General features: G+C 35.9%; 1 pseudogene; it reads left to right on the forward strand.

Annotated features, from left to right (window-relative positions):
* LOC114622706 overlaps positions 1-18791 on the forward strand; it is a 78245-nt pseudogene extending 59454 nt beyond the window's left edge.
* Positions 18792-24428: the final 5637 nt, after the last annotated feature.

Raw genomic sequence — 24428 nt, forward strand, 5'->3', positions numbered from 1 at the left:
AGAAAAAATTTAAAGAGTCAATGAAACAAAAAAGATAATGAGATTAGTTGTGTTGGGGTTCAGGAGTTGCACACATACCAAACAAATACTGACTCAGTTAAATAAGAATAGTTTGTTGAAATCACACCCTGATACTAGACATACCAAGGACATAGCTCAGAATTATCTGAATTATGACACCAAATATATTTGTCTTTCAGTTTATAAAGGAAAAAACCCACAGAAAACACAAGGAGTTGGTATAGAGATGCAGGAAGAGCTGCCTGGTGGTCAGTTCTGGCTTACACCATTTTAGACAAAGCAGTTCATATTGACCTTTGATTTGATAGACGCTAATTATAGCTTTGTGGAATTTCTTAAGATTAGCAAACATCATACAGAATATTCATACCACACAGAAACAATGAAACAAACAAATAAAAAACAAAGCAAACAAACACCAATAACAAAACAAACAAAACCCCACCAGGGTATATGTTCAGCAAGTACTTGCTCTGAGCCAAGTCACTTCTCTGTGTCAATGACTGGCAGGCATGTTGCAGCAACAATATGAAATGCCTGGCAGGCATGGGGCAAAATGGCTATAGCTCTTCTGGGTGGAAATTTTGTTGATAACATTAATACCAGAATAGTCACTTACTTTATATTTTTCCTCTGTCTCATACCATGTGGTTCTTCTGATATTAGAGACTTTAGATTTTCCTTCAACAAATATGTATGGGTTTTGAGAAGGAAAAAGCCATGCTCCAACCTGAAAGCTAGCTTTAAGTTTTCATTGAGCTGGGACCACATAAAGACCATCTGCTCTTTACGTCTGTAGAGGGCAGCAGACACAAGCTGGAGGTGGGCAATACCACATGGCAAATTCATTCTTTTTCTTGGGATATTTTCTCTTGATAATCCATCCTTATTCTTCACATATTTCACTTGTCAAGTGTTCTCAGGTGGATGCTTTCATTCTTGTGGTTTGGATTTTAATGATTATATTCACCATGGATTGGAGAAGATAGAAATTTTTCTTTTGCGTTCCTAGTTATTTGTCTTGAGTGCTGTGCTATTTTTTTTGATTCCTTCCTCAGCATTTGTCATTCTATCCCCCAGTCTATAAGCTGCCATTTTTCACTAGGTTTGATTCCATCAGTGGTTGATCAACCATCAGTAAACCATGCATTAGACAAATGTTGTGAGCATTCCATTGGTTCCCGTAGTTCAATAGGTGCCTTTTTTTTTGGGAAGGGTGAGCAGTTTAGGGATGAGGATTATAGGAAACTGATCTATTTCCTCAGTTCAGGAAGGCCAAGGTCCTTTTGCCTCCACATCTTTGTCATTAAGGAATTCAGATGGGTACCACTTACACTGTACTACTTTCCTTTCCATGATTAAGTCTGTGAAGAACTCTGCCTACAAAAGGATCAAATCTATCATTATTCATGGACCCTTATGACCGTAAGATGGTTAACTCTGACTGAGTATAAGGTTCTCTGTGTCTAATAAAATGCCTAGATTTGTTTCTCAGAGAAAGAATGTTTATTCTTTCTATATGGATAGCATTTGCAATAAAAGGTAATAGGTAAGTGATCGTACACTCTTTGGTTTTTCAAAAGTCCCCAGTTGTCATTCACTAATAAATATGATGTTCATAAATGGGGTATCATCTGCTAAATTATTGGTCAGGTTTATGCACAAAGATGTTTACTGGTAGTCACAACACCTGCTCTTTTTTCCTGTCTCCTTTGGAAATTATCTGCCTTTATAGTAACCTGATAGAGGGTTTTTATAGTAATCTGTAAATGTGACATGTGATTTATCTAGTGTGCAAACACACCAATTAGGAAATATATCTGATTTGTCTCTGTGTGGTGGTATTAAAGGCATATGTCACCACACCTTGTTCACTGTAACTATAGATTTAAAAAAATTCTTATAGAAATTTTCCCATTTCTGCTGGTATTAAAGGCATGGCTACCACAACCCCGCTCAAGCATTTTGGCCAAATCATACCACTCTTAGAGAGTTAGAAAACAAGTTTGAACCTTAGCAACACTTTCAATTTACTCAAACGACTTTGAATCTCTTAAATGTGATTTTAGTACCAAATAACAAAAATACCTTTTTTATTTAAAAAGAAAACTCAAAAGCTGTTGTCCAAGATGGAGTGGCCCATGTGGCAATCTACAATCTAACATTCTAACATGGCATTAAGATACATGATTTAAGAAAACCAAATTTTCATTGTATACAAGTAAAGCCTTTGGTAAATTATCATTTCTAATATTATTTTATATTTTTACTTTTTTCATGACTGATCACAGGATGTTAGCCTTTATAAGTTAATTTTGACTGACTGATGAAGGTGCCTGATGATCTACCACCTCTTCTTATTCAGGAGCACTCTCCTCTTCAAATCTAACATTTTTAAATTTTGATGTTATCCACAGGTTTTCTTTTTCTATGGAAACAAATAAAAGCTTCTTCCCTACTGTAATACATATTCCAATCTTCATTCTGAAGTTAACACATCTTTAAAATATATAAGATGATTTAACTCAGCAGTTTTTTTTCTACTATCCAGTGTCTCTCCACAGTGGTTGTTCCTCTCTGATTAGCATTTAAAAATTTTAAAGTTAATTTAGCAGTATGTCATCTAATCTCTGGTGGTTTTTATTACGCTTTTCTGTTTATTAAAAATATCTGTTGAAGTGTGATTAGATCTTTTTATAACTGCTTGTCCTGCAGGATTGTTTGGTATACCTGTAATATGCTTTATGTTGCAATATGAAAAACTGTTTAATTTTACTTAAGACATATGCTGAAACATACTCTTAATTTGTAACCCATTAATACTTATAACTTCTAATAGGTGTTTATTTACAGAGTCAGACTTTTTAGAATTTAAAGCAGTTGAAATCCTGAATGTGTATCTATGGTATGATACACATACTTTAATTTTCAAAACTTTGCAAAATGAACACATTTATTGGCCAAATACCATTTGTTTGGGTACCTTCTGTGTTACTTTTCTTCAGGTAATGAAGTTTGGTTACACAAATATCAGGTAGGATATTACTCAATAATTTTCTTGTTTTGTTTCCAAGTTATAGAAAAAGGTTTCTCCAAACATTTCCTATTAACATGCTGTTTCTTATGAAATTCTGAGGCTTCTAGTGAGAGGTCAAACCCATTCCATCTTGGAACTGGCCTTTGTCTTAAAAGAAAAAGAGCCTGAGAACTTGACCTGCAGCTGAACCCAAGCTGCCACCCAAGTACCAGGAAGGACCCCACGGCTTGTCCTTGGCCCATACCCAAGAGTTTCTCCTTAGCTACTATCTAGCAACAGTCAACCAAGATTAGTCTGATTCTTTCAAACGTACTTTCAGACAATTTGTGATAGTCCATAGTTTTGCTTCAGAGTATCCACCTGTTGGCTAACAATAGTCATTCTATTAAATGCTTAGTAGTCTAGAAACCCTATCACTTACCATTTCCTATAATACTTTGTCCTGCAGAAAGCTTGGGGCTTCATCCTTCATTTCTGCTGCTTCAGAGACAGTGGTTTGGCCCAAGTCAAAACTTGAATAAAGACAATGCAATTGTCTCTGATTTGACTTCTTGGTGGTCTTTGCAGTTTGTCAATGCTTGATGGCCTCAACATTAAAACATTTTCTATTATTATCTCATTGATTTCATTATTACCTTGTGCTAGAGGGCCTGGTAGATCCTTATAGGATTTGATGTGTGTTATTTACAATAGTTGATTTCTATTTCTAATTACTTGATGCAGTTGAATAAATAGCAAAGTTAATTCTGAATCATCGAGAATAAGTTCATCAGTTTCAAAAGAAAACAACTCTTTCTGCATATTAATAATCGGTAAGTATATTAAGATATCCAGAAAAATCTAGTAATACATTAAGAATGGCGTACATCTCTGATTTTTTAACTGAATCATATGTGTTCTGAGCCATTTTACTTACTTTTAGTGGCTTATAACTTGCATTTCTTGATTTATTTGCATCAGTATAGAATGTAGAGGCTCCAGAAATTGATATTCCCTTTATTATACGAGACAGAATCCAATTAGTATTTTTCAGAATCACTTTAGAAACCTTTTCTACATAGGTCTTTAATTTTTTGCTGTTTGTATGCCAAGAATTTCTCATCTAAGGTATTATCTTCTCTTGGCAAAAGAATTCCTGTGAGAGGATGAGTAAAAGGTAAAATAATTAAAATACAACCCACCTGTGGAACCTTCACTGGGCATGGCTACTGGGAAGATTAAATGAATGTGTTTATCCCAAGCTGCAGTCATCAGGTTTTGAAATTTACAGAAGCATTGAGACATAGTTCTACGGGTGGAAAGATATAGTCTGAGATGTGAGAGGCCTAAATATCCAGGAGTTTGGGAACGCCAGGTTTTGTGTGGGACAGTGAAAGTTAGCTTGGTCCCTAGTAGAGCTAAGGCTTGAAGTCCCAGAAACTCTGAAGGGATGGTAGACACTTTGCCTGTTCCTGGGTACCAGGCCACTGTCATTAGCCACAGCCCCCCATAGATCTGTGGCTATAAGTCATGTAAGGGTATCGCCTCAAGCCTCTCCACTTGTCGAGGGCATGACCTGTGGTCATGTAGGCTTATGACAGATCTCCTATTTTAATGAGATACCTAAAGGCCTGGAGGGCTTAGCCAATATGTTTTCCTTCCCAGACATTCCTCCCTACAAAAGGTATTTAACCTCAAGCACACCCTGAGAAGTGGGTTATGGTTTTACACATCCATTTTCCGACATGACAATAAATGCCTTAAAACCATGGACTGCTTCTTTTCATCAGGATCCACTGTGGAGATCCACGGAGAAAGCCTTCGCCTATAGAGCCTATATAGTCCATTCTTCCATAGAAGACCTCTCTGTGCTCCCAGCCACGACTGCCACCAAGCCAAGCCCAACTCTGATGCTACCATCAAGCCAAGGACTCTCCCCTGAGGGGCCAGCTAGAGCTACCTTTTTCCTTTTTCCCTCCAGCCCTGGGCTAGATCCAGTTCGCGGAACCCTAATCTGTTCTCAGCTGTTCTTAGGCATTCAGCTGTTCTTGGATGTCCAAGAGCCTGAGAACAAGACAACCATGGCCTTCTTGCAGGTCCAGGGACACTCAAGCCAGCTCTGGCTGTCCTGTACCTCAGACTGCACTTTCTCACCCCCAAGCTGTGACCGTGGGGTGGGGGAGCTTCCCTACAGCTCAACCCCTGCCAGGCAGCAGCATGAGGTAAGCTTGGTCAACTTCCCCTGTCCTGCCTGCCTGAGGGCTGAGCCCTGTGTCAGAGCAGATACAGGACCCAAAACCCTATAGTCCTGGCTTCATTGTGGGGTTCCAGACCAGGAATTTGGTAGGCAACAGGGAGATAACTACTGAATCAGGTGTGTGCTGGAGTTTCCAGGGTCTCAGACCCACTCTACCTGGCCCATTGTCCTACACCCACCTGTGTATTCTGTAATTTCTCTTTATCAGAGCCAATTCCTTTAGCTTCAATTAGTTTCAGCTAATAATTTTCACATACTGTTAAGATGGAATCACCTTGTCAGGTTTGAGATAAATTGCATAGCTCTTGAGTAGTTAATCCAGTTACAGGATTTAGCTAGTTAATATATCTCAATACTTTCTGAAAACCATTAAGAGTTCATAATTGATTTTTTTTCTGATTTGGACTTTCTGTGGCTAAACTTTCTGTAGTCTCATATTACATCTTAGATAATTAATAGAATCTTTTATTCTGAAACAATTTGTAATCCCAAAAAGGAAAAATTCTCTTTACTTCATCAAACATTTTCTTCTATGGTATCTTGATCTGAATCAGCCAGCAACATATCATCCATATTATGGTAAATTTTAGATTGATGAAATGGCTGTTATACAAAATATTGGCAGAATGTAGGATTGTTTAACATTACTGATAAAAATTTTGAAAGATATCTCTTTATTGGATGAGTATTATAATAAATAGATATTGAGAAAGAGAACCTTTCTCTATAATGCTCATGCAAAAAGTTTTGTGAAAAAATAATCATTTAAATCAATTACTCTCAAAAAGCATGACTTAAATAATAAAGAAGGCAATGGAATTCAAGACTATATAGAGCCCATTGGCTGAATCATCTTATTTCTTGTTCTTAAGTCTATTAACATCCTCCATTTTCTTGATTTGTTTTTCTTATAACAAACACAAAGGATTTCCATGGGTTGGTAGATTCTTCAATGTGTTGAGCATTTAGCTGCTTCTGTACCACCTTTTTTAGTACCTGTAATTTTTTTTTGTCATAGGCCTTTGTTTCATCCACACAGGTTTGTCAGTTAGGTATTTGAAAGGTATGATGGTTAGTAATGTTGAAAGACCAACACCTGTTATGCCCTGCTTATGGACAAGCTGGTCAGTCTGATAATATCTTTTAATAGGTTTCTCAGAAGCATTATTTATTTTACTGTTTGTTTCTGAGACTTGAGGGATGTTAATCTATGTTTCCTATTGCTGCAACAAATCATGTCTCCCTAAATTCATGGTTATATTAGCTACATATGGCTTTAATTTTACTATCTACTTCTGGTCCTACACACTTGACACCTTTTGCACTTTGCTTTACATGAAAAAAATTTCAATACCTTGAAGCTGAATACTTACTTCCTGATTAGGCCAGTCTCGATGCCAATATTCTGATGAAATCATAGTTACGTTGGCTACTATATGTACTAAACTTGCTATTTCAATGTCATTTATTTAGTTTTATTATTATAAAACACATTTTATTAGTATTTATTAGATAATTTATAGCAGTTTGCCAAAATACTCTTTTCGCTTTTTTGTGCTTTTTTTTTTCTTTTTGATTTCTCTCTTTTCTTTTTTAAATTTTTTTATTGGATGCTTTATTTACATTTCATATGTTGTCCCCTTACCCCATCCCCCACCCACCCAGGAACCCCCTATCCCCTCACCCCTCCTCCTTCTTCTCTGTGGATGTAGCCTCTATCTACCCCCCTACTCCCACCTCCCCACCCTCAAAATTCCCACCCCCTGGGGCATCCAGCCTTCATGAGGTCAAGGTTCTCTTCTTCCACCTATGCTCAGCATGGCCCTCCACTCTTATGTATTCAGCTGAAGCCCTGGATCCCTCCCTAAGTGCTCCCAGGCTGGTGGTTTAGACCCTGGGAGCTGTGGTTGGTTGGGATTGTTGCTCTCCTCATGGTGCTGCAAACCCTTTCAGCTCCTTCAGTCTTCACTCTAACTCCTCCATTGAGAACCCCATTATCAGTTCAATGGCTAGTTGTGAGCATCTGCCTCTGAATATGTCAGACTCTTACAGACCTCTGAGGAGACATCCATATCAGGCTCTTATCAGCATGCACTTCCTGACTTCCACATCTGCATCTACCTTTGGTGACTGCACATGGGATGGATACTCAGGTGGAATGGTCTTCAGACGGCCCCTCCTTCAGTTTCTGTCCCTCACTTTGTCTCCATATTTGCTCCCTTGAGCATTTTGTTGCTCCTTCTAAGAAGGACCGAATCACCCCCACTTGGTCTTCCTTCTTTATGAGCTCCATGTGGCTTCTGAGTTGCATCTTGGGCATTTCAAGGTTCTGGGCTCTACTGAAGCTGTTCTCTAATTGATAACATCCAGAGCACTGCTGTTTTTAACAAGATGCATTAAAATTTTTAAATGTCTTTGGATGAGTTTCTCCAAAGCTGAAAGAGAAGGATTTAATCAAGTTTGCTATGCAGGCTGAGGGAGGCTTCTTAGGGTACTTCCAGATCACTAAGGGTTACCTTGTCTATCTTTTGTTCCTCTGTATTCATTAGTTCATATCAGGCTTTGACATACTTTCTGCATACTCCAGAAGCCTAAGGCTTTCTTTTTGTATTTGGTCTAGAAAATACATTGTTTCTACAGATACTTTGCCTATAATCTCTTATCAAATGACCTTGCTTACTACAATTACAACATCTGCCATTTTGATTTTTCTTAAAACTTAAAAAAATTACTTTTTGTATCAGAGATGCATTATAAATATAAAATCCAATATCATCTATATTTCTAGTCTATTAATTTATTGGTGCTGATCTTGCCTTTAAAGGTCTAATTACCTCTTTTGAAATAGCATTTTAAAAAGCCAAATAGTCAATTAATGTTTGTTGGACTTTTGTATCTGTTACCATTCTGTTTACAACCGGAATCAATCTTTGAAAAAGAATCAGTGAATGCTTATTTTTTTGGGGGGTGTGCTTTTAAATGACTCAGAACTAGCTAGGGCCATTAGAAGCTTATGAATTACCAGAGTGATAGCAAGTATAATTGATACTATTTCAACCTCATCCCAAGCATTTAGAGCTGCTAAATAACATAGTGCCAATGTACGATTGTCAAATTCAAACTGTATTTGTGGCTCAGCATATTTCCCTTCCCCTAGGAAATGATCCTGGGAAATATTAACATATTCCGGTTTCATTGTTCTATGGCTCTAGCTTTCTCATTCCACCATTTATGTCATTGCAACTGAGGAGTAGCTTCCCACATTGCTGTTGTCATTTCTTTCCAGTCTGGGAAAATAATTCTGTTCTGAATTGCCCTTGAATTTAATATCTGCTTTACATAGAGTGGATGCGTACCAATAGAAACAATTGCTTCCTTAAATCACCTCAAATCTAATAATATGCTTATAGGATTTTGTGTAACTTCTTCATAACCTTGGGGATGCCTATTGTCTCTTGGTAGAACTTTTATAGTAACTGGATAAACTAAGCTTGTGTTTTTTTCTTTTTAACAATATTGGTTTGCCCCTCTTCAGTTTCATTATATGGTAGAGCAGTAAGATCTTCTCTAAATTCCTCTGTCTGATTTTGATGTCTTTCTAATGCTTGTATCGGATCAATCCTCTTTCCATATTTGGCACAAAAACCCAACTATGGCTTTTAAAGATAAATTATGAATTACCAGAATGATAGTAATTATAATTGCTATTATTTAAATCTTAGTTAAATCATTTATATTTTCATTTTCTGGAATATAGGGTTCCAACGCCTTGTGAACTATGGTACATTCTTAACTCTCTCCTTTAGGACTTCTCAAATGATTTATCAAAACTGGTGGCTTCTCACTTTGTCCACACAGCTAGAATAATTTCTCTGTCTGGGTGGCCAAGCCATGCACTGGAACACCAAGTGTTGTTTTAAATAAAACCTCAATTGTTCAATTTTACCAATGAAGATCCAGCAGCCAGATGATGTGGTAAAAGCCTGATAACTCAGAGAGGTAGAGAAAGCACAAAGCTAATCTTCCTTCACAGATGACTTCCCAAAAGGAGGTGGCCCTTCTCCATGTCATCTTAAAAATTCCTCAAAATGAATGTCCCTCTTTTTTTTTTGTACTTTCTGTGATACTTCCTATCACTCTTCCTGATTTACTATTGTACTCTCTTTTTTTTCTATTTTTGCTCCCTGTCAACTCACTGCTTGTTCTGCCTCTTGACATATGATTGACTTTCTTCATTCTGTTTATAATAAACAGAAAGCTCTTGAATTAAAGGTGTGTGCTGGATCTGAGCAACACCATAACAAGAAGCAGTTGTTTTCCAGTGAATAACACAACTTAAGGGTTCACAGTGTGATCAAATATCTTGCAACATCTCCTTCTTCACTCATTCATCCTTTTAGTGTCTTTTTTGTTCATTACCCTTGGAACATATTCCTTCCCATGCTCTCAGGTATGAGATTATTTTTCTCTTTTCCATACATAAGATTTCTTTCAAAAATCTTTGAAGTGCTAGAATTGTTTTAATGAATTGTCATGTTTTTTGCTTTTCTTGAAGTGTTGCTATTTCTCAATTTATGTGTGTGTGTGTGTGTAGTTATTTATATATCTAATGTTTTCTGTGAATGACATTCTTGGTTGATTACAATATATTTTATGAAATATATTGATCCATGTTTTTTTTTCTGACATTTTTGACTGTTGCAGAAAGATCTCAAGCTATTCTTAGAATTCTATAGTTGTGTGAATGTTTATGTTTTCCCTTACAGCTTTTGATCTTGTTTTCTTGTTTTTTATGTTTGACATTATGACTGATATATGTAATGGAGATTTTCATTTATGATCATTTCATGTTGCATTTATATGTACATTTCTTTTCTAGAATTAAAAAATTGTATTATAATATTATTGAATATGTTGTCCCTGCCCTTCAACTTTATTTCAGCTCTTTGTTATGCTACATCATTTCTTAGATTTTGTTTCTTGAATATATTTGATATTTAGTTGGATGTTTTGATTATACTAATTATTTTTTCCATCCACATGTCTAAATGCATTGTTTTCTTACCTGTGTACTTCATCCTTGTGTTTTTGATTGATTTATTGATTCATTTCATGTATTTGTGCATAGTTTTTTTTGATCCCTCTCTCTCTCCTGCTGATATTTTTCAGGAAAAATGAAAGAAGGAAAGAAGGAAAGAAGGAAGGAAATAAAGAAAGAAAGAGAGAGAGAGAGAGAGAGAGAGAGAAAGAAAGAAAAAAAGAAAGAAAGAAAGAGCGGCAGATGACAAAATCAAGGAACCCAGTGAATTCTGAGCTCATCTCCATATCCAATCCCTCCCACTGTGTGAACTCAACCCACTTTCTGACATGTGCCTTCCACCTGGGCAGACCATCATCTTGTCTTTTCCTCTTAAAACCTAGGAGGTCTGCTACAGCCAGGGCCACAGGCCTCCCAGGAGAATTGCAGCAAACCAGGGAAACAGGAGGCAGGCTCCAGACAGAGACACTGAGATCAGTTAACGCCAGAGATAAGCAGATGGCAAGAGGCAAGTGCAAGACCATAAACAGCTATAGCCAATATACTCTGGCACCATCAGAACCCAGTTTTCTCATCACAGCAAGCCCTGAATACACCAACACACCTAAAAAAACAGGATACTGACCTAAAATCCTATCTCATAAAGATAATAGAGTCTATTAAGGAGGGTGTAAATACTCACTGAAAGAAATATAGGAAAATACAGATAAACAGAGAGAAGCCCTTAAAGAGGAAACAAATAAATCCCTTAAAGAAATATAGGAAAACACAATAAAACATGTGAAGGAATTGAACAAAGCAGAGCAAGACCTAAAAATGGAAATAGAAACAATAAAGAAAACACAAAGGGAGGCAACCCTGGACATGGAAAATGTAGGAAAGAGGTCAGGAATTACAGATGTAAACATCACCAACAGAATACAAGAGACAGAAGAGGGAATCTCAGGTGTAAGAGATACCTTAGAAGAGACTGAAACAACTGTCAAAGAAAATTCAAAACATAAAAACTCCTAATCCAAAACATTCAGGAAATCCAGGATACAACCAAAAGACCAAATCTAAGAATAATGGGAATAGAAGATTGCCAGCTCAAAGGACCCAAAAATGTCTTCAACAAAATCATAGAAGTAAGTTTCTTCAACTTAAAGAAAGAGATGGTCATAAATGTACAAGAAACCTATAGAACACCAAATAAATGGGACCAGAAAAGAAAACCTCTTGTCACAGAATAATCAAAACACTAGATACATAAAACAAAGAAAGAATATTAAAACCCGTAAAGGAAAAAGGGCCAAATAACATATAAAGGCAGTCCTAGCAGAATTACACTAGACTTCTATTTTTTTTTGACTTTTATTTTTTATTGGATATTTTTTTATTTACATTATAGATGTCATCTTCTTTCCCCATTTTCCCTTCCTAGAAAACCCCTATCCCATGCCTCCTCTTCCTTTTTGCTTTTATACCATTTTAATTACATGCATGTATTAAGGTCAGTGCTAGGTTGAGGAACTAGCAATATAATAGATGCAGATGGTCAAGGAACAAGCAAGAGAATAAACACAAATAGTCAAAGAATAAGCAAGGCAATAAACAATGTTTCATTCACACTCCCATGATCACTGTTTCTCAGAGTTTATCAGGATGACCAAAATATCTGAGCCTACTTCCCTGTCCTAGCCCAAAGAAATTTTCATGTCTGAAGCCTACAACCTTGTTCTTGCCTAAAATTTAGATTCTTGCCTGAAATTTCTTCTTTCTCTTCTCATATTTATATTCCTGCCTGAAATTATCTCTTTGTTCTAGCCTAGTGTCATATTCCTGCCTGAAGCCCCCTTCCTTGTTCTTTGCCAATGTCATATTCCTGCCAAGCAGCCCATTTCCTTGTCCTTGGCTCATATCAGATTCTTGCCAAGCAGCCCCCAAAGCTCTCTGCCTCTCCTCATTTTTTATTTCATAAACAAGATTGAGCCCGTCTTAGGTCATTCTGACAAGGATGCCTTCCTTACCTGTCATGAAATATGCATTATCAAAGGCAATGCACTTATGTCTTAGGTTGTAAGCCTCTGTGAAGAATCTTACCTTGGCTTGCCGTACACTAGACTTCTCAACAGAAGCCCTAACAGCCAAAATGGTCTGGACAGAGGTCATGCAGACCCTAAGGGAACAAAAATGCCAACCCAGGCTACTATACCATACAAAATTCTCAATCATCATTCATGGAGAAAACAAAATACTCCATGACAAAAACAAATTCAAACAATATCTTTTCTCTCTCCTACTCCTACAGTATCCCACTGCCTTTGCTATCTATCCAATTCCTAGCTTATATTTCCCTTCACTTTTGAATATAATATTATTTGGCAATATTTTCCTTACAGACACAAATAATTAGGTCCCTAAGCTACTATGTCTGAGTTTCATTCTTGCAAAACAATGAAAAACATGTGAAGACAAAAATTTCTAGCAGCTATAATATATAACAATGAGGGAAGAGATGAATAATACAGCAAAAAACACCCCAGGAAGTGTCAGAAATTGCCACTAGCCAACTGACACTGAAAAGAAAAGTAAGGATTTTAGCCTATGGTGAAGAGGAGCCAGATTGTCTTTATATTTTGGTATGAGTCTCCTGTCTTGCACAACTGTCAAAATAATCCTTTGCTCATTAGTACACACTACTTGTAATTTCTTCCTTTGGCAGCCCTAATAGGCTCACTTATGACTTTTCTAAATTCTTCCTTCTGTCTTCAAATAGTAACTATATTTTAAATTTATTTGAATTAGTTGGACATCATCTTTTGGCATTTAAAATTAATAAAGTATAGAAATTACACAGGTCCTTAAAGTTGACACTAAATATCTCATTTTATAATCAAGTTAAATGAAGTGTAGTAAAACAGTGTTTAAAGTATTAAATTATGAATCCTTCAAAGAAGTTAAAATTAATGAAATTACAGAGCAGAATAATTAAAAGTTTTCATGAATGATCCTATTTTCCTAGCATGATTCAAATCTGCATTTAGATCTACAGAAAATTAGGATTGTTGCCCTAATAGCTAGGAAAAAAAATGTGAATCAGTTCTTTTTGCTCATCCTTATAATAAAATGTCAGGAATGTCAGTGTACTGAGGGATTGCTGCTCTCAAACCCAGAGTTTTGTCCATCTTGTACCTTAGGAAAGCCACAAAGCCCATCTATAGCTAAGGCAGGGATAGGCAGCTCTCAGTTACACTCAAAAGCACATCTGTGTTTCCTGGCTTTTTTCCTGTGTTTGTTCTCTCAAATTTGTTCCAGTATCCTTTCTAGTTGTTCAGCTATTGAGGACTTTTGAGAAGCCTGTTCTTGCCTGTCTGTTAAAAATGAGCAAAGACAAACTTTATATCATACTATTAGGCTGCTAACTTCATTGAGATCCTGAAAAGTTTTTATTTTTGCTTTTGTTTTCTTTAATATGGCCTTAGAAGTTAACTAAGATGCTATCTAACTAAAACTTAGCTTAGCACCTCCCATATGGGACTTGATACCCCACAGGTCTTTAGTTAAAAATGCTTTCTGAGAAAGATCAGGTTAACCTTGACGTGTTTTTCAATTAGAGTGACTGGATGGCTCACAGAAGTAGATTAATTGATATAGTCATCATTTAAGATTACGTTGGCCTAAGAAACACTCAGTAAGTATTTGTTGATTTTCTTGTTAGATGAACATCAGCATATTTTTAGGCCAAAATAAGAATTAATTTTCTTATAGTATTCATTTGTAATAGCTTGATACACACACACACACACACACACACACACATATATATATATATATATATATATATGCTGAATCTGAACATTATATATCTATGTCTATGTTTTCTGTATCTCTTCCTTTCTCTCTTGCATTTGAACACTACCTAAGCGTTAGAAATACAGTTTTGAAATAAATTATTATGGTATAATTTATTGTAGTAATTTTATACAGAAAAAATCATTTTGACAAGTGGAAATGATCTACTTGCTCAGATATGTATAAGGAAGATTAATTACATCGTTCTCTATAGTTCCTTAGACAGTGCAAATTCAGCCAATGTACTTCCTAGGCTCATTGCTAGGTTCATTGCTGTGAGTATTGTCATTTCTCTGACTCACTTGTTTTTTAACGTCATTATTTTTTGTCATTTCTCTGACTCATTTGGTCTCTTAAAATATTCTTTATTCCATGGCTGTCAATGTTTTTTTTTTTTTTGTTATTGTTCAAATTTACTCTTGAGACTCATTTTGAAACAACTGACCAGTTTTGTTCTTGGGGTCTTACCCTGATACCATAATATATTTTTGAAATAATAGCTTTTCATCATTAATCTGTCTCTGGGTTTCATCCTTCAATAAAATTTTAAAAAATATTATTACTAAAATGCATAATATACATAATTTACTATTAAAATATATAATTTACTATTAAATATATGGCATTATAATATGATTATCTCATTTCAACCTTCTCTTTTCTCTCTCCAATTCCTTGCCTGAACCCATCTCTCTTGGTTCATTTCAAGTTCATAGTCTATTTTTCTTTAAATGTTTTTACATATGAATGTGTGCATACAGTGTGTGTATATGTGTTCTTAAATACATGACTACAACATGTTCATTTATAACATTGTTTGTATGTATGTTTTCAAGGCTGTCATTTAGTATTGGATAAACAATTAGCATATTCTTCCTCCTGTTAAATTATTTCTACAGCTCCAGATTTGATTCTCCCTTCTGAAAACCAGCATGCACCCAAGAGAGCACCATGCAAACATGCAAAGGAGAGAAAATACATAACAGTCCTACTCAATTATGTTGCCTGTAAACCAAGATAATGAAATGTACCACATTATAAATCTAAAGATACAGTCACGGTATAAATACACAGTGCATATACTGTGGTAGTAACCAAGCTTTCTCTAATTGGACTTAAGACCTTTTGAACAAAAGAGAAACCATGTTGGTACTGGAAACCTAGGCAATTACACTGGGCTAGTGAAGTCATAGATCTTAGAGCAGAACCTATAATCACCAATTTTGTAAACCCCCCATAATCCCTAATTATGTTTTAAATATTAGTCCTTATACCTGTAGATAAGTTTAGTCCTCATACTTCGTCAAAGAAAGTTCTTTTTGCAACAACCATATAATGTTACCAAAAAGCCCCAGTTGCTCAAAACACAGAGTTGTGGAGTCCAGTCCCAAACAATACATCTCCAATGTGTTTTTAGAATTATATGTTACCATTGCTATCAACATCCTTGACAAATTCTTCTATATAACAGAGTCATTCAAACCATACATCTCATGTCTCCAACATAATCATACTCATATTGTCTATTCTTTACTACCTCTAACAATTTTTAACTTTTAGAAACCTAGTAGAATGTTTGTGGTATAATATTATTTACATTTTCTAAAAGAGTTTCCTTACATCTGTAATGTTATTAGAGAACAGATAACTAACTCTTCAGAAATGAATATATATTCTAAATGATTGTAGATTCTATATGCCCTTTAGGTAGAACTAGCTTTTTCCACTTACCAAATGCACTCTGCGTTATTCTAATAAATATTTAAATATTTTAAAAATTAAGATAGTTATTTTTAAATTATTGTTTGAAATTACAATCCTTAGAGATACTGCTAGTTTACCAAACACACTCTGTGTTATTCTAAAGAGTGTTTAAATTATTTGAAAAATTAAGATGGTTATTTTTAAATTATTATATGAAATTAAAATTCTTAGAGATACTGTTAGTTTTATGAAAAAAATACAATATATGTTCAACAAAATAGACTTTAAATAGGCCTCATGTAACATATTTTACTACATTAATTTCAGGAATGATTTTACATATGCTCAATATGAATTTATTTCCCATATTAATAGTATACAAAACCTCCTAGTACACTGAGCGAACACTCTCAAAACACACTTTTTTATTTCCCACAGAGACCAATTAGCTTTATTAAATGAAGACATCCCAAAAATATATGCAGAAATTCTGAAAGATGGGTTATCAGGGAGAATTACAATTTATTCCCCTCGGATTTAATTATACGATGTAACACAAATTCAAGGCAATGTGTGAAAGTCAGGCAAGATCCTTTAGATTTGACTAGAAGATGACATGCCACATTTGTCTTCTACAAATTTCACCTGAAAATGTATAATTTAGGAAAAAATTATACTTTCTTACATACCACTTCACTGACCATTTTCCTTAAAAATTATATGTATAAGAACTATATGTAAGGAAACAAAACTGTAGAAAATATGTCAATAGTAACTTTACTCAACTTTACTTGAATTTCTGATTTGTTTTAGTTTTATTTTAGTTTTGATACCCATTTATAAATGCTTACATTTTCTTAGCCCAGTTATTCGTAAATACTAGTTGCTGGCCTGACTATTTTTAAAATATTAGGACATGTAATCATGTAAGAATCTAAAGTCCTTAAGTGAAGAACAACAATATAGTCCTTACTGTTATGCTTTATTTTTCCTTCCAAATAAAACCAAGTTGCTTTGAATTCAGATACTGATTATAACTCTGACACAAATATAATTCTTTACCTGCTAGTAAAAAAAGAATATAAAAATTGAAGATAAAAAGCACTGGGATGCTTTTTATTCATTTCAGCCCCCTTGAGCCAGCAACTAAAGGACATTTTGTGTCTTTTACATGTCTCAGTAATACGCCTATCTCATGTCACAAAATCCAAACCAAGGTAGGTTTTGTACACTCTAACACTTCTAGTATCCAGTATGTAGATAGCTATGTTCAACACTAACATAAGTAGAAAACAGGTGGTCAATGTTTTATAGGAAGCAATTCACAATTTTATTTGTTGCTTCTTTACAAAAGCTTTTTATCCTTTTATAAATTACAGTTTTACTTTGGAGCTTTACTTCCATTGTATTATTTTATAAAATATAGTTTTGTTTTTTATAGTAGTTCAATAAATTATTTTTATATTCATAAATTCTAGGCAGCCAACTTGTGGCAAGTGTGTTTGGCCATCCACCGTGTCCCTCAAGTATGATATGTTGAGTCAAGGTGAACTACAAAAAAACTACCAGATGTTTAAAATTCAGGGGATACTGGACACACTGAAGACACAAGTCCAAAACCAACTAATTCAAGAATTGATGCACCCTGTGTTGAGTGTAGAAGTGAAATCTCCATTAATTTCAGTGGAAGGAAATGCCTTCCTAATTAGTGCTTCTAACTCATTAGTGGCAGATTACTTAGGTGTGGGTATGTATTTTTGTTTTCTTTCCAGAAAGTGGTTTGGCAAAAGTAAAGATATTTACTATGCTGGATATACTACAATTCATTCATAGTATTACTCTTCATCCAGTATCTATAAATCATTGATTTTCTTAAGAGTTTCTTAAAGCAATTGGTAGAATATCGTCAAGCTAAAGAGAGCTGTAATCTGGAAACTCAGACAAGCACCACATTTCCTCGCAATATGTCCCTAGACAAGAAGTTTCAGTTTATCAATGATCAATTTGCCGATGCTTTTCCTTACTGTCCCAAGCTAGAATCTTTAGAGACAAAGTTAAGTGAATATAAGAGGAATTACAACACCAGCTTCAGATAAAAATTTGTCAACAGCTGAAGTATGTTAGAGAACCTAAAATAACAAAAGGTAAGATAGAAGAGAGAAGAAAGAAAGAAAAGGAACTGGCTAAGTTATGAAATAAATTTGAAAGACTTGTCAAGAAAAAAAAAACCTAATTTTTCAGGAAAAGAATCCTCTGGAAAAAATTCAAAAGCACCAAGATATTGAAACAAAATAAATTTATGCTCAAAAACTGCTTCTACTAAATGATATAGATTTTCTTAAAGGTAGAGAAGCAGAACTGAAGGAATGATTCAAAGCTTTTGAATTGACTCAGAAGCTCCAACGAGAAGAAAATAAAAGTGAGGCCAAGGCACTTTGAAGATGGGAACAGAATCTAAAGAATACAGAAGGGACCTATGATCAGAAACACAAAACTGAATTTCTAAAGTCATAACTGGAACTAAAGGATGACTATATTGCAAGAACAAATAAACTCCTAGAGGAGGGAAGGAAGAATAAAGAAAAAGCTATTCATTTGCAAGAGGAGCTCACAATTATTAATTCAAAAAAAAAAAAGAACTCAAGAAATCTGTAAAGCATATGAAAGAAGTTAAGCTGGAGTTAGAGTCTGTCAAAGCTTAGTTTTTGGAAATGTCAAAACAAAACCATTCTCTGAATTAAAAGGTGAAAGAGATGAATGATTAATCATTTCTGAAAGAAGAAGATGTGGAGCTTCAGGCACAAAATAAATTACTTAAGCAGCAACTGGAAGAGAATAGGAATTAAAACATACATCTCCTAGAATATATACCTTAGCCACCACCAATTTTTGTTCCTACTCACAGCAAACCATTGGACTGACGCCAGGGATCCCAATAGAAGAGCTAAGAGAAGGACTGAAGAAGCTGAAGGGTATTGCAACCCCATAGGAAGAAAAAAAGATCAACTAATTGGAACCCCCAGAGTCCCAGGGACTAAATCACTGAGCAAAGTATATACATAGATGGGTCCATGGCTTCTGCTACACATGTAGCCGAGGTTTGCCTTATCTGGCATCAGTGAGTGGAGGCCCTTGATTCTTTGGAAGCTTGATGCCCCAGCATAGGGGGATATTAGAGTGGTGAGGCAGTAGTGGGTGGGTGGAGGACCACTCTCTTAGAGACAAAGGGAGGGGTGGGATATGGATTTTCAGAGGGGAAAATGGGAAGGGGGACAATATTTGAAATGTAAATTAAAAATAACCAATAAAATATTTTTGAAGTCAGGAAAAAAGTAAAAAGAAATAAAAAGAAAAAAGAAAATAGTGCAAAACAAATATTCTTCAAGGTTTATGTGTTCCTTGAGTTTACTCACTTCTTTTTTTACCCAGAGCTGAGGATCAAAACCAGGGCCTTGTGCTTGTTAGGTAAGCGTTCTACCACTGAGCTAAATCTCCAGTCTTGAGTTTACTCACTACAAAACTGCAAGAAAACCTAAGTAAATTGCAAAGAAGGCTTGGTATGATGACTTATTTCTATAATTTCAACACTAAGAGGATTATAGCAAGAAGACAGGAATTATATAGCCAGCTTCTGCTGAGTATTGAGCTCATAATCAGCCTGGCTTACAGATACTGGATTAGGATGTAAATAAATAAATAAATAAATAAATAAATAAATGAATATCTAAATAAAGTAAAACTTTGAGACAACTGCAAAACCTAACTAAACTAAGCGTAGAAATGGAACTTTATAAAGGACCATTTTTCTAGTTTCCTTTTTTGTTGTTGTGATAAAACACTTCTATCAAAGCACCTGGAAGAAGAAAGGGTTTATTTCATATTATACTTCCAGGTCACAGTTATTGTTTGTTTGTTTGTTTGTTTGTTTTTTCAAGAAATTCAGGCCAGCAACTTAAGACAGAAGCCTAGAGGCAGAAATTGAAGCAGGGGCCATATATAAAAATATATAACAGAGTTTGTTAATGTAAAGACCATGATATAGGCACAAAAACATATATTTGGATCAATGGGACAAAGTACAAAATGCAACCATAAGTGCATGTAACTATAGCCATATCGTATTGACAAAGATATATGACAATACATATGACAAAATAAATTTTAAAAAAATTAACAGTTTTGAATACTAGTTGTCTACATGTGCAAGAATGAAATTATAGCAACATCTATCAACCTGAACTAAAAATTAACTCCAAATTGCTGAAAAGCATCAATGTATAACCCATGGTTCACTGAAATTGCTAGAAGAAAGCAGAGATAGTATCTGACAAGATGTAGATATCGGAGCACACTTTCTGAATAGGACTCAGTTTCTCAGGAATTAAGGCCAACAATTGACACATAGGATTGTAAATGTAACTTTCATTTGCCAGATGTAATTGTCATCTTGGAGAGTTGTTGCTGAATAAGATCATCCTTTCTAGTTCTTTAAGAACTTCAGTCTGCTGGTTCAACTCAGCTGTTTTAGCTCAAAACTGCTCCAAGCTGACTGATTCAAGCCAGCTTCTCTTGGCTTCTCACTGAATTGTTGTGCTTGGCATCATACTAACTTTGGCAATATATTCTAATCTTCTGACTCTTTCTTGTTCTTTGGATCATTTTGTCTTCACTTGCAACCTGTCCCTAAAATTCCTGCCCTTCTTTCTCCATGTGTGTGTGTATGCCTGAGCATGTACATGTGCCTGTGCACGGACGAGCATGCATGTATGTGTTGCTCTCTTAAATAGCCTCTGTTTCCTATATGTTCTCATGAGAGTTAGCCATATCCTAACTCTGACTCATTCTGTCAAATCTGTCTTTGATTCTTCACTTTATTTACTTAAAAATTGAACATCACGTTCAAACACAGATTTTATGGATTAAAGGTGATCTGTATTCTACCCAGAAGGATTAAAGGTGTATTATTCCAGCCAGATCACACAGACCTAGAAAGTCTTTGGATATAATCTTTTGCCAGAGCTGCCATGCTACTGGGTAAAATTCCTTTGACATGAGATCTTCCAAACATAAAATGGTCTATTCAGAAAAGTAGACAATCAACAGAGTGAAAAGAAAATCCATATGATGGAATAATCCTTGCCAGCTAAACACCTAATTAAACCCAATTATGTGAACACTCCCATGATCACTGTTTCTACCGGCTTATCAGGATCACCAAAGTATCTGGGCCTAATTCCCTGTTCTATCTCAAGGTCATTTTCATGACTGAAGCCTACTTCCTTGTTCAAGCCTAAAATTTAGATTCCTGCCTGAGATTACTTCATTGTTCTAGCCTAATTTCAGATTCCTGCCTGAAGCCTGCTTCCTTGTTTTGGCCAATGTCATATTCCTACCAAGCAGCCCATTTCCTAGTCCTTGGGCCATGTTAGATTCTTGCCAAGCAGCTCCAAAGGCTCTCCACCTCTCCCGCTTTTTTTATTTCATTAACAAGTCTGAGCCTGTCTTAGGTCATTCTGACAAAAATGCCTTCCTTACCTGTTGTGGAATACACATTATCAAAAGCAATGCACTTATGTCTTAGGTTGGTAAGGCTCTGTGCAGAATCTTACGCATACTTGGCTTGCTAGCCTGTTAATTTAATAACTATGTCTGGGGGTCCATTTTCAGTTTTAAACCATGTACTTGGCTGCCAAAATGTTGATGTTGTTGAAGAAAAGCTTTAACACAATGGGCAGGAATAAAAGTATTCCCAAGACAAAACGGGATAACATGATCAAGCTATATATTGCATTTTTGAAGCTTGACCAAAATAAAAATACTGACCTCAGCCCCATGGGTAATTTTATCTGCAGTATCTACTGCATCAATGCTCAGCAGAGCAGCATTCTTGAAATTCATAACCTCCCTATGTATCATTAAAACAGCCAGAGAGTTATTAGAATTATGCCAAATACACTGCACATGTCATTAAACGTCTTCCTAATTATAATGACTACCACTGTAAATTGTAAAACTAATGTGAATCCAATGGTATTTGGCATGACACTCAAGATGACTCCTTACCCTTAATTCTGAACCTTCTTCCAGTAATTTGAATAGGATAAAGAGCATCAATTCTTTTTGCAAATGCTTATCTAAATCCTCTTGTATATTCAACACATTAGTAACATTTTTGCTAAGTGTTTAACAAAAGTAGCTGTCTTAACTTCTTGTGTTTTAACTTCTACAATTGCAGAAGCAGTGGTGCTAGCAATTAATGTAGTTAATGATGTTATACCAGCAATAATCAAGATCACTACCTTCTTGCTTCTGTTTAAAGCTTGACTCATTTCTTCCAGTACTTGCAAGCTATTTTTAGAATACCAAGGTTCTGTGATACTCAGGGCACTAAAACAAAAGCTGGTTGATAGACCTCCATAACTGACATGCCAGATATCAAAACACAAATACAATTAGAAGGTGTACAATCAATGTCACTTACATTAGATACTATGGAAGAAACAAAAGTATTTTTAACTTGACAGTTAACAGAGCCTTAACACATGTGCTAGCACCTGTGTGAAATCCAGATCCTGCCCCAACTTTATCTCTTAGTTATACGACATCATAAGTAACTGCAGCTTATTTCCATATATGTCTCTGAAAATGTCCAGAACCAGACTTCCAAATGAAGATTGTTATTTCTAATATTGGATTGATTTCTAGACCAGTCCATGATTGAGTCTGAATACCTGGTCACATTTAATAACAATATAAGAGGCATTATAATTTCTCTTTTTGATTCTCTGTTCCACAAGGTCTAGGAACTTGAGGCAAGGCAGTTTGTCCCATCAGGGGTATAGGTAAGCAATGGTGGATTGGCAACTTATGTCCAATATAGCTTCCCAGTCACCACTGTTAGGTCACTCGGCAAACTCACAGGTCAGCATCATTCTTTGTCCTGGCACCAGCACATCTCACCCATTGCTCTGGCAGCCACCATGCTCCTTCAGCTTTCTGCAGAAAAAAACACAAACAAGCCCTCTTCCCCATATTTAATACCTGATCAAGATCATGCCTTATGCCAGTAAGTGGATCCTTCCCTTTCACCTATGCATAAGTGAGCCTAGTTGTAGAGTGCCATAGACACTCAGGAGAATGGGATCCAAATTGAAACAAACAAACAAAATCTTTAAAACAAAAAGAAGATGCTTTAAATAAATTTGTGGTGTACAGGGGTATATCTCCCCCTTTTTTAATTTTATGAAGTTATTGTTTTAAAGTTCCATGGGCCTGTTCCACAGTTTCTTGTCCTTGACAATTATAAGAAATCTCCGTTTTATTAATAATGTTAAATTGCTGCTAAAGTGTCTCAAATGTTCGACTACCATAGCCAGTTCCATTATTTCTTTGTTTGTTTTTCTTTTTCTCTTTTTATTATTGGATATTTTATTTATCTACATTTCAGATGTTATCCCCTTTCCCCATTCCCCACCCCCAGAAACCCCTTAACCAATCCTCCCTCATCCTATTTCTATGAGGGTATACCCCCACCCACCCACCCACCTACCCACTCCCACCTCCTCTCCTTTGAATATCCCCTCACTGGGGTATCCTGTCTTCAAGGGACCAAGGCCTTCCTCTCTTACTGATGTCAGACAAGTCCATCCTCCTCTAGAAACACAGCTAGAGACATGGTCCCTCCATGTGTGTTTTCAGGCTATCTGTTTAGACCCAGAGAGCTCTGGTTGCTTGGTATTAGTCACTCTACCTATGGGGGCACAAGTCCCTTCAACTCTTTCGGTCTTCTAACTCCTCCTTGTGGGCAGTTTGATGGTTAGCTGTGAACTCCCACCTCTGCATATGTCAGGCTCTGGCAGTCCTCTCAAGAGACAGGTATATGAAGCTCCTCTCAACAGTGCTTCCACATGGTGATTGAATCTGGGAGGGGCCATTTGATATCCCTCAGTTGAAAATTCTTTGTTGAGCTCTGTACTCCATTTTTAATAGGGCTATTTGATTGTCTGGAGTCTAATTTCTTGAGTTCTTTGTAAATTTTGGATACTAGCCCTCTATCAGATGTAGGATTGCTAAAGATCTTTTCCCAATCTGTTGGTTGCTGTTTTGTCCTATTAACAGTGTCCCTTGCTTACAGAAGCTTTGCAACTTTATGAGGTCTCATTTGTCAATTCTTGCTCTTAGAGCATAAGCTATTGGTGTCCTGTTCAGGAAATTTTCCCTTTTGCCCATATCTTCCAGGCTCTTCCCCATTTTCTCTTCTATTAGTTTCAGTGTGTCTGGTTTTATACGGAGGTCCCTGATCCATTTGGACTTAAGTTTTGTGCAAGGAGATAAGAATGGATTGATTTGCATTTTCCTACATGCTGACCTCCAGTTCAACCAGCAACACCTGTTTAAAATACTGTCTTTTTTCCACTCTATGGTTTTAGCTCCAGGGTGACAGGGTCAGTGTCTCTGGCTGTCAGAGTGGGCAGCCTGAGCCAAGCAGCACCACTGCCTCTGCTCTTGGCCTTAGGCCTATGATAGTCAGAAAGATGGTGGCTGATTAAGAACAAGAA

The sequence above is a fragment of the Grammomys surdaster genome, unplaced genomic scaffold (assembly GCF_004785775.1).
Source record: "Grammomys surdaster isolate TR1022 unplaced genomic scaffold, NIH_TR_1.0 191, whole genome shotgun sequence".
In the NCBI taxonomy this organism is placed as follows: Eukaryota; Metazoa; Chordata; class Mammalia; order Rodentia; family Muridae; genus Grammomys; species Grammomys surdaster.